The sequence below is a fragment of the Somniosus microcephalus genome, chromosome 1 (genome assembly GCF_052327205.1).
Source record: "Somniosus microcephalus isolate GS21.2 chromosome 1, FLI_Smic_1.0, whole genome shotgun sequence".
Taxonomy (NCBI): Eukaryota; Metazoa; Chordata; class Chondrichthyes; order Squaliformes; family Somniosidae; genus Somniosus; species Somniosus microcephalus.
Genome location: NC_140987.1, coordinates 115928445 through 115945671, shown reverse-complemented (window position 1 = coordinate 115945671; position 17227 = coordinate 115928445). Strand labels below are relative to the sequence as shown.

General features: G+C 41.7%; 1 long non-coding RNA gene across 1 annotated transcript; it reads right to left on the bottom strand.

Annotated features, from left to right (window-relative positions):
• Positions 1-444: 444 nt before the first annotated feature.
• Positions 445-16248, bottom strand: LOC147124312 (uncharacterized). The gene is made up of 3 exons (XR_015078001.1): positions 16155-16248; positions 11807-11955; positions 445-4883 (listed from the first exon to the last, which is right to left on the bottom strand). It is a non-coding gene; the product is annotated as an uncharacterized LOC147124312 (long non-coding RNA).
• Between the last annotated feature and the right edge of the window lie 979 nt (positions 16249-17227).

Here is a 17227-nt window from a genome sequence, read left to right as displayed (position 1 = left end):
TTTTTAAAGGCCACTACGGAAGCAAAATTAACTAACCAGCTATATAAAATATAGAAATCAATTCATTAAGTACCAAAGTCTGAATATATCTTAGCTGAATAACACACATAAAATGTATTGGTGAAGAGAGTCTTACATTTCCAGTAGCTTTATTAACAGATGCTAGTTATTTGTGGCATTAATATCTAATTTCCTAGCTCCTTTGGGAATTATACCACAAGCTCCTTTGGTCCACTTTTATTTTTCCGTAGATGCTGCCTGATCGGTCGAGTATTTTCAGCTTTTTTTCTGATTTTAGTTTTAGTTTTCCAGCATTTGCAGTATTTTGATTTTTGTTCCTTCCCTATTATGTCTAAGTTTCACTATGACAATAGCACAATAGATACAGTACTGTGATATGGTTCTGAATATAGTCCATCTTCAAAAGAAACAACAACCCAGACCATAAGTAATCATTTTTATTTGAGTTGTCAATAATGGTTTGCCTTTTTTATATATACGGATACAAGCGTTAATAAGATAGACTAAAATGTGGACCATTGCAGTTAAATTGGACATGCACCTGGATGAAGCAGCCACCTTTTGGAAGGAATAAAAGTAAAAATGACTGGTATGCAGCAGAAGTCAGTTGGAACCTGTGCTTTCAATGCACAACCATGCTTTAAAGATGGTCTGATTTACTGTTAAAACTGCTATTATAACTGGGTTTAATCCAGAAAATTTCTATCTCTCGTTCAAATTTAATAATCACTTCAATTCAATCCAGAAGATTGCCACTTAATGCATGAGCGCAACTGTATTTCCATCTGATTTGAATATCAAATCATGCAAAGCAATCTATAACAGATGAAGAAACAAAACATAATAATTAGTTTATACAATACTTTCCACAGTTCATAGCTTGCTACAGTACTGCAAAAAATTCAATTAATTTTATGTAGCCACATTTGAATGGAGCTAAAGTAACATGTATCAGTGTCCTACCAGAACCTCACAATTAGTATAAATCTAAATGTTGGTAAATTCTTTATATATTTATTAGATGAGGCTTTCAATGAAAACATATAAATCAATAAAATGTGGGGTGCAAAAAGGCCAAAACAGGCATTAACCACTTAACATTGGGAGGCATTACAGGTAAGCTAGATCTTACCTTCACTTGACATCCGCGCACCCACACACTTTCCAAGCTAACTCAAAGGATAGTGATCAAGAGTAGAATCCTTGCTTAGTTTTGCTCCCCAACCTAGGGATACCAAGATCAGTTGTAGCACCTTGTACAACCTTACAAGCCAGGGACAGAAAATAATTCTTAAGATTATTTATATTTAAGGAGAGAACTCCATCCTTTCCCTTCTGTCATTGTGAGGAAGGTATTACCCCTGACGACATGTTGCTGTAGCCTTGTCCTATGTCTCAGTCATTGGTTGCTTATTCTACTTATACATCTTAGTAATCACTGTGTACCAATACAGCAACAGCAGAGCAAACCTCACTCAACTGAACCATTTTTATTTTGCTCCATAACATTTAAATGGGAGCTTTTAAATGAACAGACATGATCATTTAAATATGTATATTAATATACATTGTTGAAACGCAATTCAAGTTATTTGTGCTTTGCCAGATAAAAAGCCAACAGAGTGCTAGAATCAATATGTCTGATATGTTTCTCACCTAAATTTTCTTAATTTTAGATTGGGGGAGATGGTATGTTATTATTGGCAGGATTCTGTTTCTACGTCCTGATTCCAAAATGTTGAATTCCTTTCATTTTTTCCATCTTTTTTTTAACCTTCATCTCCTTAAATGTAGTGGCTCATGCTGACATACAGTTCTAGTGGTACTGCCAGCCCTTCAGTACCTTACCCAAATGACCATTCTTCACGTGTAAGCTTAAACGATGAATATCAATGGGCTATTCAACTATGGGGAGCAGTATAGCCAAGCCCAATGGTGTCATCACCTAACGTCCATGCACATGAACCGTATACAATTTTATCTCTACTTATTCCAAAAATGCTGTTGCAAATTGTGGCATCACACCATTGTCCTAGCACAAACTCAGCACAGACCAGGGATTGAATTTGGGACATTCTGGTCCCAAACTAGACAATAATTTTACCCGTTATAACATCTAGGCATCTCTGATGGTGAGCTCCTTATTTTAGCTGAGGTGGGGAAGTGCTCAGCAGAGGGTACATGAATGTTGTAGTTGAAATTACACACAGAAACAGGCTGTTCAGCCCAAACAGTCCATGTTGGTGTTTATCCTCCAGATGAGCAGTAGTTCCAATCCATGTGCCTGTCCTGTTCCCATATCCATATACCCCTTTTCTGTGACCACCCATCTAACTTATTCTTAAATATTGACATGGTGAAGCAATCAGAGGGTAAGGTAATTGTCACCATTCTTACAGAGCTTGTAGTTCATGATAGCATCACAGCAACACTGGTATAATTCTTAGAGGCAACTTAGTCAGCGAAGGAATAACACAATAACATGTAGAACCAAGGAAAATGAGGTTGAAAGGTGTAAAATAGGTACACGAATATAAACTTAACTTACTTAAAAATCAAATTTCCAACATGTGCTGAGTGTTTTTTCAAAGTGCTTAAATATGAGGTGTTTGTAAAGGAGATGTATAAACAGATTGTGACCTGGTAGTTCTGGTTGGAGAATTGGCAGTGATGGTTAGGAATCATATGGGTCAAATAACACTGATTCTTTTCTTCAAAAATGGAAAAAGACAAAACCCTAATCTTAATAGTACTGTATTTCACTCTGAGTATTTACTATCTGTTTTTTTAATTGGCTCCAAAAAGGTTAATCCAGAAAGCTAGAAGCAGCTGTAGGCAGCTTTGTAAAGGATTTTTTTTATAAAAGCAGGTGGGAAGAATAACAAAATAGGATTAGCAATGAGAACATAAGGAAAGAACTTAGTTCAGCTGAGAAATATTGTGAAAGGCTACCTGGCAATGGTTCAGGCATGGGTTCAAATATTGTAATCTACCTCTCTTTCTGTTATTTTGATATATAATACCCATAACCTGTTGAAGTGTTTTGTTTTGTAGTAGGTAATTGGCTGTGTCACTATGGGCTGAAAATAGTGAAAGAAGCATTTGTTTCAAATCAGTTTTATCATTGCATTTGCCGTCTTTATTAAGAACAAAGTAAATTGTGCATCGTCCTCAGACACCCTCCTACAAAATGAAATACTTCCCAAACTCTTTTGTGAGATGCTACAGTTGGCTTCAGTGTCCTTGGGCTAGGGAGGGGAAAACTCTGCCAAGAATCTCTTTCCTTATCACTATCCAGTGACCTTTGTTGTAAGGTGCACGTGTGGGGATGTTGGACGAGGACAGGATTAAGTCTGGCTGTCCTCCATGGTCAAATAACTTGGCAACATTTACTAACTAGGCTCACACTTGACGAATGGTTGTCAGCGCTCATGGAACCATACTGTGGCACTGACCTTAGGAGAGGAGGGGAGGAAAGGGAAACAAAAATTCTACAATCATGGGTTGGAATATTAAAAAATTACTGCACTCTTTATAATGAGTTTGATTCAGGTCAGGGACCTATCTGCCACTGATTCATTCCTGACCTGTAAAATGTGCAGTGTAATCACTGTGGGTGTAAACACTCTGCTATCACACCAGTAAAGAAACACACTCTGGCACCTCTATCCCACCACCTGGAATGAAGTATTACTCGTACTTTATAATGCTTTGTTAACATCCTCCCAGTCTTGAAACTGAATGTGGAAGTCTATGCTTGAAACTGTCTGTTTGGACGGGCAGTCTATACTTAACACATTCAGTGTTCCTAGGGTGAGCTCAGTCAATGCAAATACAAATGGAAACAGAACTACAATGCATGGCTGTTCACGGTGGGCTTAACCACCAACCTTTGTGTCTCTTGCAGTGCATGGTTTGAATAATTCTGGAAATTTCAGTTTGAAGGAGCTGTAGCACAGCAAAAAAACTCTACATTTCCTATATTTTCTTTCTCCTGCTTTGATTCCCAAGTTAACTCCGTGCGAATCTACATACTTGATAATATACAGGACACCTTTCACTTATTTTCATTACCAGATCTCAAAAATCCTTTCTCCACAGGCCATTGCTGACACCTCCACTTTCCATATACTTCCTACATCCACACTCTCTGCCGGCAACACTTTGGCTTCTCACAGCCACTACTCCCTAGTCAGGTGATCATTTGGAAGGTCTCCTGCTGTTTTCTAGTTATACTGAATGCACTCCAGTAAATGTGTCTATTGATTAAATAGAAATTTATAATAAAAAAGCATTTTCTGTCAAAATCAATGTATTGCATTTGCTTAACTGAATAATTTTAGCGGTTATCTTGTTAAGGCCCACGTTTTGTTACCAATAAATGTTTTGCCACATTTACAGCCCAAAATGTAGAACATGTTCCATGACCTGTCATTAGGATTTATGAAACTACAGTAAATTCAAAGTTATTATATAAATAAGGGTGCACTAAATCAAGCAACAAAGAATACTTACTAATATTTCACTGTGAATTCAGCGAATTATTTCAAGCAGGTTTGATAAAGTTATTTTTCACAATGAGTAAGACCATGCATTACAGTAAATCCAGGATGCCATGATGTCCTAAATCTATACACGTACACAGTGAGTAGCCATGTCTGACTGATTATATAATCTGCACCCTTTAAATAACTGTCCTAAATTGGCCTGATTGCATCTTCAATAATTAAGCACTAGATGGTACTTGCTGAACAGGAGTTTCAATTGATACCACAGATTTCTGTTTCTTGGTGTCATCTTCAGGAAAGGTTTGCATCAGCTTTTTTTTGCTTTCAAGTCTGTGGTTCCATTCTTTGATGAGTCTGCAAGTAAAACATATTATACTTTGTTCAGTGTGTTATATGTGCAGTATATCCACATGTCCGCGTCATCACTAAGACTGCCTATTTCCATCTCTGAAATATCGCCCGTCTCCGCCCTTGCCTTCGCTCATCTGCTACTGAAACCCTCATCCATGCCTTTGTTACCTCTAGACTTGACTATTCCAACGCACTGCTGGCTCTACCCTCCGTAAACTTGAAGTCATCCAAAACTCTGCTGCCCGTGTCCTAACTCGCACCATGGTCACCTGCCTGCTCAGAGGCTCTGACTGTGTCTTCCCACCACTGACAGCAGGTGGTGGCTGCACGGCGCAGGCATGACTAGTTTCCTTAGTACCAGGGTCCGTGAGTCCACTCAAGTCCCAACCAGCAGGCGATGCTGTTTACAATATCGGCAGGCAGTGTTAATGCACCCCTGCTGAGAACCTACTCTTCCACTCAGTACACTACTCACTAAGGCTGAGCCATTTGAAAGCCTCAGTGATCGGAATTGGGCCTTTTGGGCCTATTTAAGAAGATGTTATTCAGCCAGTTTGGAGTAACTTTCATTTCCTGGTGTCACTGTTTTAAAACATTGTCACCATTCAGGCACAGATACAAAATATTCATCTATGTATGTACAATGCAATTTTTGTTTCGCATAATAACTTCACTGCCATGGCAGAGACAGTGTTGGTAACTGGTTGTTGATAGTTATAAGTGGAATCCAAGCCCTTAGGCTAGTAACAGTTTCAGGAAATTCTAGTACAATAGCAAAATACTGCAGATGCTGGAAATCTGAAATAACAACAGAAAACGCTGGAAAAGCTCAGCAGGCCAGGCAGCATCTGTGGAGAGAGAAACAGAGTTAATGTTTCAGGTCGAAGACCTTTCGTCAGAACTGGAAAAAAGCAGGAAATGGAGCAGATTTAAAAGCAAGTTTAGGGGCTGGGAAATGGGGGAGGGGATGAAAGAACAAAAGGGAAGGTCTGTGATAGGATGGAAGGCAGGAGAAGTAAACAGGCATTAAGAGATATTCAAGGCAAGATGAGATGATAATGGGACAGGTTAAGAAACAAAGGATGGCTCTAGATGGAGTGTGAATTGCGCTGGCAGAATGGAAGACAGCTGCCATGTGGGAGGGGGAAAAAAAAGCACAAACAAAAAGTGTGGATAAAAAATATAAATATGATAGGGGCCGAGGTTATGATCTGAAATTGTTGAACTCTATGTTGAGTCCAGAGGGCTGTAAAGTGCCTAATCGAAAGATGAGGACTAAATCTCACCGAATTATGGTCACTGTCACCAAAATGCTCTCCTACTGACACTTCTACCACTTGCCCAGCTACATTGCCTAGAATTAGGTCCAGAACTGCCCCCTCTCTTGTAGGACCTTCTACATGCTGGCTCAAAAAGCTCTCCTGGATGCACTTTAGAATTCCGCACCCTCTAAGCCTTTCACCTCTGACTATCCCAGTTAATATTGGGGAAGTTGAAATCCCCTACTATTATTACCCTATTATTTCTACACTTCTCTGAGATTTGCCTACATATCTGTTCCTCTATCTCCCCCTGACTGTTTGGGGGACTATAGTACACTCCCAGCAAAGTGCTTGCCCCCTTTTTGTTTTTAAGTTCTACCCATATGGCCTCATTAGAGGAACCTGCTAAGATATCATTCCTCCTTACAGCAGTAATTGACTCCTTGATTGATATTGCGACACCCCCTCCTCTTTTGCACCCCCCTCTGTCTCGCCTGAAGATTCTATACCCCGGAATATTGAGCTGCCAGTCCTGCCCCTCCCTCAACCAAGTCTCTGTGATAGCAACAATATCATACTCCCATGTGTTCATCAACGCCTTCAATTCATCTGCCTTACTCGCAAGACTCCTTGCATTAAAATAAATGCCATCCAGCCTTGCCATACTCCCTTGTGACGTTACATATTTGCTCTGTCTTCCAGGCTGACTTGTTTTTTCCCCTATATTTGGCTGTGCATCACCCCCTACTATAGCTCCACTCCGTATCCCATCCCCCTGCCAAGTTAGTTTAAACCCCCCCCCCAACAGTACTAGCAAACCTCCCTGCAAGGATGTTGATCCCGGTCCGGTTCAGGTGCAACCCAACCGACTTGTCCAAGTCCCACCTTCCCCAGAGGCAGACCCAGTGATCCAGGAAACTAAAGCCCTCCCTCCTGCACCAACTCTTTAGCCACGCATTAATCTGCTCTGTCCTCCTATTCCTATACTCACTAGCACGTGGCACCAGGAGTAATCCAGAGATTACATACTTTGAGGTCACGCTTTTTAATCTGCTACCTAGCTCCCTAAATTCTTGTTGCAGGACCTCATCCCTCTTTCTACCCATGTCATTGGTACCAATGTGAACCATGACCTCTGACTGTTCGCCCTCCCCCTTCAGAATGCCCTGCAGCTGTTCAGTGACATCCTTGACCCTGGCACCAGGGAGGCAAAATACCATCCTGGAGTCACATCTGCGGCCACAGAAACGTCTATCTGTTCCCCTTACGATAGATTCCCCTATCACTATTGCTCTCCCACTCTTTTTCCTCCCCTCCTGTGCAGCTGAGCCACTCGTAGTGCCATGGACTTGGCTCTTGCTGTATTCCCCTGAGAAACCATCTCCCCCATCAGTATCCAAAACGGAAAATCTGTTGGAGAGGGAGTTGGACCCAGGAGACTCCTGCACTACCTTCCTAGTTCTTTTACTCTGTCTGGTGGTCACCCATTTCCTGTCTGCCTGTGTACTCTTTACCTGCGGTGTGACCAGCTCGTTAAACGTGAAGTGATGGCAAACTGTTGAAGATCTAGCCTCTGTCATTTCGGAAACGGAAGTTCCACATTGAGGGCTCAGGGTGACTTGCATTTGTCATGATGGTGGTCAGAGTGATAGGAAGCCACAGGTTCTTGTCCATTGTCTATGGTGTGGTAAGAAGGTGCCAGGCACATGTGTTTGATTGGGCAACCTAAGCAAATCTGGCCAAGATGAGTGCATCCCTTGTATCCCGGGCAGCAATGTGCTTGCGTGCTGCTGGAACTGGCGCATCCGCCTCCGCAAGGTCTTCCTCCTCCTCCTCCTCCTCCTCCTCCTCATCCTTATCCTCATCCTCTTCATCTGAGGAGGCTGTGCACTGAGCCACTTGTTCCTCAGGCAGCGGTAAGCCACGATTCTGTGCGATGTTGTGCAGGGCACAGCAGACCATGACGCTTCTGGAGACCCTGGCTGCTGAATACTGTAGGGCTCCACCTGATCTGTCAAGGCATCTGAAGCTCCTCAGCTTCGTTCGATGGCCTCCTGAGCGGCGTCATTAGCCACGTCTTCAGCGGATAGCCCTTGTCTCCAAGTAGCCATCCCGAAAGTTGGTTTGGCGGATTGAAGAGAATTTTAAAAAACTTGGCGCAAACATGCAAAATATCCTTCTTGTGGTTACACACCAACTGCACGTTGAGGTAGTGGAAGCCCTTGCAGTTGACAAAAAGAGCTGGGTTGTGATGGGGTGCCTTAAGGGCCACATGTGTGCAGTCTACGACGCCCTGCACCCTTGGGAAGCCTGCCATATTTGCAAAGCCAACCGCACGCGTGGTTATACTTGCTTGATCCGTGGAGAAGTAGATGTAATTGTGCGCCTTTGCAAAGAGGGCATCGGTTACTTGCGTGATGCAAGTGTGTGCAGACGACTGGGAGATGCCGCTGATGTCTGCTGATGATCCCTGGAAGAAGCCTGAAGCAAAAAATGTTGAGTGCGGTGGTGACTTTGTCAGCCACTGGTAAAGGGTGTCCACCCGATCCTCTGGGTTCCAGGTGTTGGTGCAGCATTGCGCAGATGTCACCCACTACCTCTCGCGAAAGCCTCAGCCTCCTTTGGCACTGCTGCTCACTCATGTTGAGGAAGCTCATCCTCATCCTGTAAACCCTGTTGTGGGGTATCTCCTGCGGTGCCGTGCTTCCCTGTGCTGACATCTTCTGTCCTGTGTGCCATCAGGTGGGTGAGCAGCAGGTTGGCGCTCCTGTTGTTGCTGCTGCTGCTGTTCTTGGTTCTGCTGCTGCCGTGGCTGCTCTTCGTCCGAATCTGAGCTCCAGGATGAAAGGAAATAAATGGTTCCCATGCTGCTGGTAGATACCTCAGTTGGGGAAATGCTCAATGTGGGGAGAGGGTTTTCCCAGGAGGTCACAGTGGAGATGGATCTCAGCTTCACCGCTTCCAAGATCAGTGGACCTGCAAAAAGTTCTCCAAGACCTGAAAAATCAAAGTTCTCCCACCTGCAACTGATCCTGTTGAAAGCTCCATTTTTATGGTGGAGCTGCAGCTGTTTGGAAGCCAGACACTTGTGAACCCGACAGGATTAGCTGGCGTGTTTCAGGAGAGACATGCAGCATGCTGAAAATGTGGGAAAATTTGAAAGGCCTCTCAAAATGGCATTATAGAGGTCCTTAAGTAATAGTTAAGTGCCTTATGGGCCTATCCCGCCGCTTGGAGGCGCAACCGAAATGGACTCTGCAAGCCCGCCTCTGGCAAAGTTGCGCGGAGGTGGGTTGACAGCGGGATCGGAACCCGCCGTCATTTTTTCAAACTTTCCCACCTGACCCACCTTCAAAGCCGCCTCCTCAGGGATGGTAAAATCTAGCCCTAAGTGTCGGTAGGTAATCCTCCTCCACCATCCGTACTTATGTACTTTCCATCAGAAGTCACCGGCTAAGTTGTCTCCTCTTTAGCCTGAGGGCACTGAGGCCAATAGTAGTTCCCCAGCTCCTCCCCAGTTCAGCACAGACTAGGAATCGAACATGACAATTCCAATACTGTTGATCAAATTTCTGGGGCTATCCTCAGGGTCTGGAGTGAGCATTATACCGAAGGTGTCTGAGCCAACAGGCCACAGTAAAGACCCAGCTGCATGAAGAGTGGAAAAGCCAGTGGCGTGTACTACACAGATAGAAGGCTTCAATTAACCAGTTCATTGGGAGGAAGTGGACTCCACACAGCTCTGCCTAGCTAATGGCAGGACAGCGGGTATGAACAGGATTGATATTAAACTTCTTAAAACTACCCTTGGCAAGGAGTGAGGAAAATGGCAATAATCTTAAAGATCAGTGTCAAGAACCACCAGCCTCGCAATTGGGGACAGGATTGGATAAATGTTCTGCTCCACCACTCTTTCATTGACAGAACAGCCACTATGGAATTTGCTGACCTTTACCTCCATGTTTCCCATTGTGCATTTTGGAATTAGCCTTTAATTGGTTGAGAGTCAGTTCCAAGGGTCATTTTTTCTGTTGCAATACTCATTAGAGTTTAACAAGTAACATAGTCATATCATAGACATAGCCACAGCCCAATCGCACCTGATGAGAGAATTCCTGAGTGGTGTTCCAAGGGTTAAATTTATTTCTACCCTTCTATGTCATGCATTGTTCCATAAGATGGTGATTTTTTTTCATACCATTTTACAAATGCCACTCTGTAGAAAGTGTGCGAGTGATCCTGACTGATTCTCCTTACCTTTGTTGATGGATTAACCAAAAATATGAACGTGCTATTTGGAGAAATGCTGGTGTGAGCCCCCAGTCTGTGGTTTTGGCTCTACACCACAGACCATCTATATTAGTTGAAAAATATCACTGCTATTTCCTGATCTAGTAGAAGGTGTCCAATAACTTCTCATTTATCCTCTCTAGCAGTGTGGGACAAATCTACTCACCGCTGGCCTAACAATGGTTCAACCTTGGTTTAGGTTTTACACTAGAACCTTATGAGGCTTTTCAGGACCATCAGGAAATATGGATACATTCTTCCAATGGACTATTGAAGATCAGTTACATAATTACCAATAAACGACATTGCATTAGTTACACCATTATTACTAGGTAACCAGGGAAAGCTGAAAGTCAAAAAATTGGTCACATTCTTTTATGCAGAGTACCAGATTTAAACAATAGTTTTTCAGCTCTGCAAGTAACTCCAAGTAATGTGTGTGGTACACATGCCCAAAAGGGAACCCACCTGATTTTTTGTCCATTGAAATAAACGGACAGAGAATCAGGCGGACTTGCTTACAGGCGATGTTCCCGTTAAGCTGCACAGCCATGCAGCCACGCAATGGTCTAGAAATCCCATACAGGCCGCTTGCCAGCTTTATAATGGAAAAACCACGCATGCACGAGAATTTGAATGGGTCGCGCAGCCCGTTAAAGGGGCCGCGCGCCCCCGAGAAATTAGAGGGAACATTGCGTACAGGCATGTGATCCTATTTGATACATTTCCCATTTCTACCTCTCCCAATGCAGCCATTGCATCCCCAACAATGGCTTCTCTTCCCTCCCCTGCCTCTCTTGTGCCTTTGGCATAATTGCTCTCCATGTACACAGCTGACAGAATTGGCCCCATAAATACTTGTTCAACTCAATATCAACAAATAAAGTTATTTGATAAAACAACCTAAGAAGTAAGTGGCCCAGGGACAAATCATCTCCCCCACCCCTGTTAAACAATCTGTGTTTCTGCAATGACATGACTATGGTTGGTTGTGCAGCAGTGTGAAACATCATGGGGGGGAATTTCTCCTACTTGCTCACCATAACTTCAGCAGAAATGCTGTTTACACCATTTTTCTGGGGTTACCACGGCCCTTCTGCCAAAGTTCTGGCAGATGAAGGGAAGAGCCACTGCAGAAATTCATCCCTATGACTATGAACTGATAACCCATCATTCCATCACAATTCACAGCGGTGCTCCATTGCACTGTGTTTCACTGATTATTTTCATTAAGTTATGGCAACATGTAAATTATAAAGTCTAATCCAGAGAGACAAGCAATTTTATCAGTGTAGTGGTAAAACACATCTTCTGGACGTCAACCCTATGCTCTCTTGAATCACAATTTATTTACAAAATAATCAAACAACCCACCTACTAAGGGCACTTTTATCCAACCTTATCCTCTCCTGCTCCAGCCACTCCGTCTGCTTTTCAATTTTCTTCTCCCAGATAGTTTTCAGATCATATTTAGGGCCAGCTGCTCTCTCCCGATTGGACAAGTAAGACAAACGTTCCATTTTCTAGAAGAAATAAGTACACTGTGACTGAAGCTCGCCATTCAGCAGCTGTGCATTATGACAATCTTTACAGCAACAGGTGCTGGTTTTCTCAGGGTTCTACTAGCACAATTTTAGTCCCTTTTGTACCTTTCTGATGCCCATGTTTATCAGTTTAAATAATGATGCGCTGGAAATGGTGCATTTCTTTGCACCAAATGACTGAGCAGTGCTCCCAGTGAGATATAGCACAGGTTACAAGCAGCTTAAAGTTCCATTAAATTCCAACCTCGGAATAGCATCTTTCACTGCAATACAAAATGATAATTACTTCTTATAGAGGCAGACATAGAAAATGAAGTTGTTTTTCGGTCTTCTTAATGGTGTGAGTCCCCTAGTTTTGCAAGTGATAGTGAACTTGGATTTTTTATTTTGCCTTTTTGGTTTGCTTTTGCTGTATTTACTTAGGTCCTTGTTCTTTTTCGCATTTCAGTCTTTTCTCTTTTTTCTTTTACCACCCACCTTTGAAGTCACACAGCCATGATGTCATAAGTGATGGAAAATGCACGGGAGAGAAACCCTGTGCCATTACCATATTTTTGAAGCTTCAATGAGGTTTGCAGAATGAACCTCCTGATTCCCCAATTTCTATTTTCGGACTTGCCATCCAATTCTCCCCCAACCCCCCACCTCCCACACCACCTGCCCCCCCCCCCCAATCCTCACCAACCTCCAGTTGTACAGCTGGTGTATGTGAATGGAAAATCTCCTTGTTGCTTTTAGATTCCTGTGCTTCTATCAATTAGATTTTTGAGAAGTATTTTTTCCAACTTCATTCTTACCCTCTGATTTTTTTCTGTTTGTGTTCCTGCATGAACCATTTGGAAGAATAATTTTAGAAAATGAAAACGTAACAGAAAATATGAAGACAAGTGTAGATCCCTTACAGTCAGAAATGGGAGAATTTATAATGGGGATCAAGGAAATGGCAGAGCAATTAAACAAATACTTTGGTTCTGTCTCATGGAAGAGGACACAAATAACTTCCCAGAAATACTAGGGAACCAAGGGTCTAGTGAGAAGGAGGAATTAAAGGAAATTAGTATTAGTAAAAAAATAGTGCTGGAGAAATTAATGGGACTGAAAGTTGATAAATCCCCAGGGCTTGATAATCTGCATCCCAGAGTACTAAAAGGTAGCCATGGAAATAATAGATGCATTGTTTGCCATCTTCCAAAATTCTATAGATTATGGAACAGTTCCTGCAGATTGGAGGGTGGCAAATGTAACCCCACTATTTAAAAAAGGAGTGAGAGAGAAAACAGGGAACTACAGACCGGTTAGCCTAATATCAGTAGTAGGGAAAATGCTAGAGTCTATTGTAAAGGATGTGATAACAGGACACTTAGAAAATATTAACGGGATTAGACAAAGTCAACATGGATTTATGAAAGGGAAATCATGTTTGACAAACCTACTGGAGTTTTTTGAGGATGTAACTGGTAGAATAGATAAAGGAGAACCGGTGGATGTGGTGTATTTGGATTTTCAGAAGGCCTTTGATAAAGTCTTACATAAGAAGTTAGTGTGCAAAATTAAAGCACATGGGATTGGGGGTAATATACTGACATGGATTGAAAATTGGTTAACAGACAGGAAACAGAGATTAGGAATAAATGGGTCTTTTTTGGGTTGGCAGGCGGTGACTAGTGGGGTACCGCAGGGATCAGTGCTTGGGCCCCAGCTATTCACAATATATATCAATGATTTGGATGAGGGAACAAAATGTAATATTTCCAAGTTTGCTGACGACACAAAACTAGGTCGGATTGTGAGTTGTGAGGAGGATGCAAAGAGGCTTCAAGATGATTTAGACAAGTTGAGTGATTGGGCAAATACATGGCAGATGCAGTATAACGTGGATAAATGTGAAGTTATCCACTTCGGTAGGAAAAACAGAAAGGCAAAGTATTATTTAAATGGTGATAGATTGGGAAATGCTAATGTACAAAGGGACCTGGGTGTCCATGTACACCAGTCACTGCAAGCAAACATGCAGGTGCAGCAAACAGTTAGGAAGGCAAATGATATGTTGGCCTTCATTGCAAGAGGATTTGAGTACAAGTGCAAGGATGTCTTACTACAGTTGTACAGGGCCTTGGTGAGACCACACCTGGAGTACTGTGTGCAGTTTTGGTCTCCTTACCTAAGAAAGGATATACTTGCCATAGAGGGAGTGCAGCGAAGGTTCACCAGACTGATTCCCGGGATGGCAGGTCTGCCGTATGAGAAGAAATTGGGTTAACTAGGCCTGTATTCACTAGAGTTTAGAAGAATGAGAGGGGATTTCATTGAAACATATAAAATTCTGACAGGGCTAGATAGACTGGATGCAGGGAGGATGTTTCCCCTGGCTGGGGGGTCTAGAATGAGGGGTCACAGTCTCAGGATACGGGATAGGACATTTAGGACTGAGATGAGGAGAAATTTATTTACTTAGAGGGTGGTGAACCTATGGAATTCTCTACCACAGAAGGCTGTGGAGGCCAAGTCACTGAATATACTTAAGAAGGAGGTAGATAGATTTCTAGACACAAAAGGCATCAAGGGGTATGGGGAGAGAGCGGGAATATGGTATTGAGATAGAGGATCAGCCATAATCATATTGAATGGCGGAGCAGGCTCGAAGGGCTGAATGGCCTACTCCTACTCCTATGTTTCTATGACTTTCTTGAAAATTAATAAAATCACTCCATATATCAAATATTTAATTGCCTCTCCCCCTCCCCCTCCTTTGCTCCCTTTCTCCATACCCTGCTCTCCTTCTCTTGAAGGTGTTGACTTCCTACTGGGGTAAATTCTAGAGTCAATCTAAGGTACCTCACCTAAGTAGCTAGTCTTTAAGTGCAGCACAAACAGCACAAGGTACATCACAGCCAACCCCAATCATGTCTTCACCTGATGTTTACATACACAGCTCCAGTAGCTGAATACCAATCAGGAATAGGAACCCTGATCATTTTGTTGCTTCACTAATCCACAGACACTGAGGACAACTTCAGTATACCAGCTGCTGCCCTAGCTAAGATCAGCTAATGCAGCACAGACCAGGGACTGAACCTGGGTCCTTCTTGGTCTGTGTGGCTCAATCACTGCCTTAACCAGTTGAACCATCAGGGGAGCGAGCCAATTGCAATTTAGGTTATGAGTTACAGAATATTCCATCATTATTCCTAAACATTTGTGCGAATTTCTTTTTAATATTCTATGCACCTATGTATTGAACAAAACTAAGACCTCATGTTAAATAATGCCAGAAAGGTCTCTTGTCAGCCTTAAAAACATCAACAGTTAGAGTGATAGACACTTTTAAACATTTCCCCAAATAAAACCCATTTTAATTAATACTACTTTATCCTTTGCAAGCATGGTTTCAGTGTAAGATTGATTTTATTTGTTAATATGAACTTATGCTCATTTCTAAATTGTGTACTGTCTCCTAGAGTATCCTGCAGACATACACTGTATAAGTTGAACATCATTTTAATTCTTTAATTGAAACACAATTTGTTCGTTTACAAATCCATGATAATCACATTTACAAGTACTGTTACTTATCATCAGTATAAGTTGAAATCATCATTATGTCTTAAACTAAATTCAGTTAAAGCATCAGAAGGATTGCATGTTATTTTAGTCAGGCATTATTTTTACTTTGAATTTGTACCACACTTAATTTGACAACAAACCTGTACTTAAAAAAGTGTTAAATCCTTATTATATATTTTATAAGATTTATGACACAAATATATAACTTTAGAAAATATTTTCACTGAATTATTTCATGTATTTACAACCCCGCAATTTGAAATGCAGTCTCACTACATGGTTTACTGTACTTATTTCCTAGAACTTTGATGGATCTAATATGATGAAGATTGGCTTAAATCAGGAAAGGCTTCCAGCTGAGAATATGTGGCAGTCATATTTGACACTCGCCCTTAACAACAGCACATTTATTAAAAGATCTCCTTACATCATACAAACTCGCTCAGTAGAAATTGTTGGAAACAATTGTGATTCATTATAAATACCTCTAAACATTTAAAGAAATGGGCAATTTTTTGAAGCACAATAATCAGATCCGTAGAGGGAACTCAACATTATGGGAGTTAATTTAACACAAATAAATAAAATAGCATTTTAAAATACAATTCACTTACCAGAAGTAGAAGAAAAAATTGTTCCTCTAGCGAAATGATTGTTCCTCAAACTGCAGTGGTGCCTAACTGTTTAGGGGCGTAACAGAGTGGGTCGTGGTCAACCTACACGAGCAACATTTCTTTATGTTGTGTCTCCGCCCTGTTTATATGAGAGCTGGTGACAAAGTCTATTTTGAATAGAGGGCTTGTATCATTCCATGCATTTTGTAGTATAGTATGTGTGATGACATTATAGGCTGTGGGCTCCAGAAGCATCGCCCATGGGGTGGGATAGTTGCTGGCAGATGTCATTAAACTCCTGCAAGCCAAACATAACTTGGCAGAGATGGAACGGATATTTCTTTGAAAAGCACATCATTCACTTCAGTGCGGCTTTCATGAGACTTGCTCAAATTTGCTTTTGGCCTAACAGGAACTGTAAGTGTGAAATTGCTTGTATAACAATTCATGACGGAATATCGCATTACATGGAAACTGGCAGAGAAAATAAATTTGATTCTTGACTCGTGATATCTTCAAGTAAGACTTCAGAACTTAACTGTTAAATGTCAACGGGTCACTCATTAAAGGACTGCAACAGCATCCTTGCACATGTCAAATTATGTTATAGATTTAAATGCTCCAGTTGATTTGTAGCTATCATTTTAGGTCTTATATTTCTGTCACCATAGCACAAGTGAAATGTAACAAACCAAGGAAATTTGGTTTGCAACCAGTTTTCAGTTTTACTGTTTTATAAGAAACACAGAGATGAAATTTTAAATTATATAGGACATTTTATTTGTGTAAAAGATTAATATTCATGCACTAATTTGATTTTCTCCTGCAGGTTTCTCCTCTTCTGAATGTAGTGACTCGCATTGGGTACAGTTTCGTAGGCCCGAACAGTAATTCAGCCGAGGTCATTCTTTTTGTGTGAGCCCGGACAGTGAATGAGTGTCAGCAGGTTGTTCAACTGTGGAAGGGACTTGATGTCCATAAGAAAAATTATTTTTCAGCATAAGAACATAAGAACATAAGAAATAGGAGCAGGAGTAGGCCAATCGGCCCCTCGAGCCTGCTCCGCCATTCAA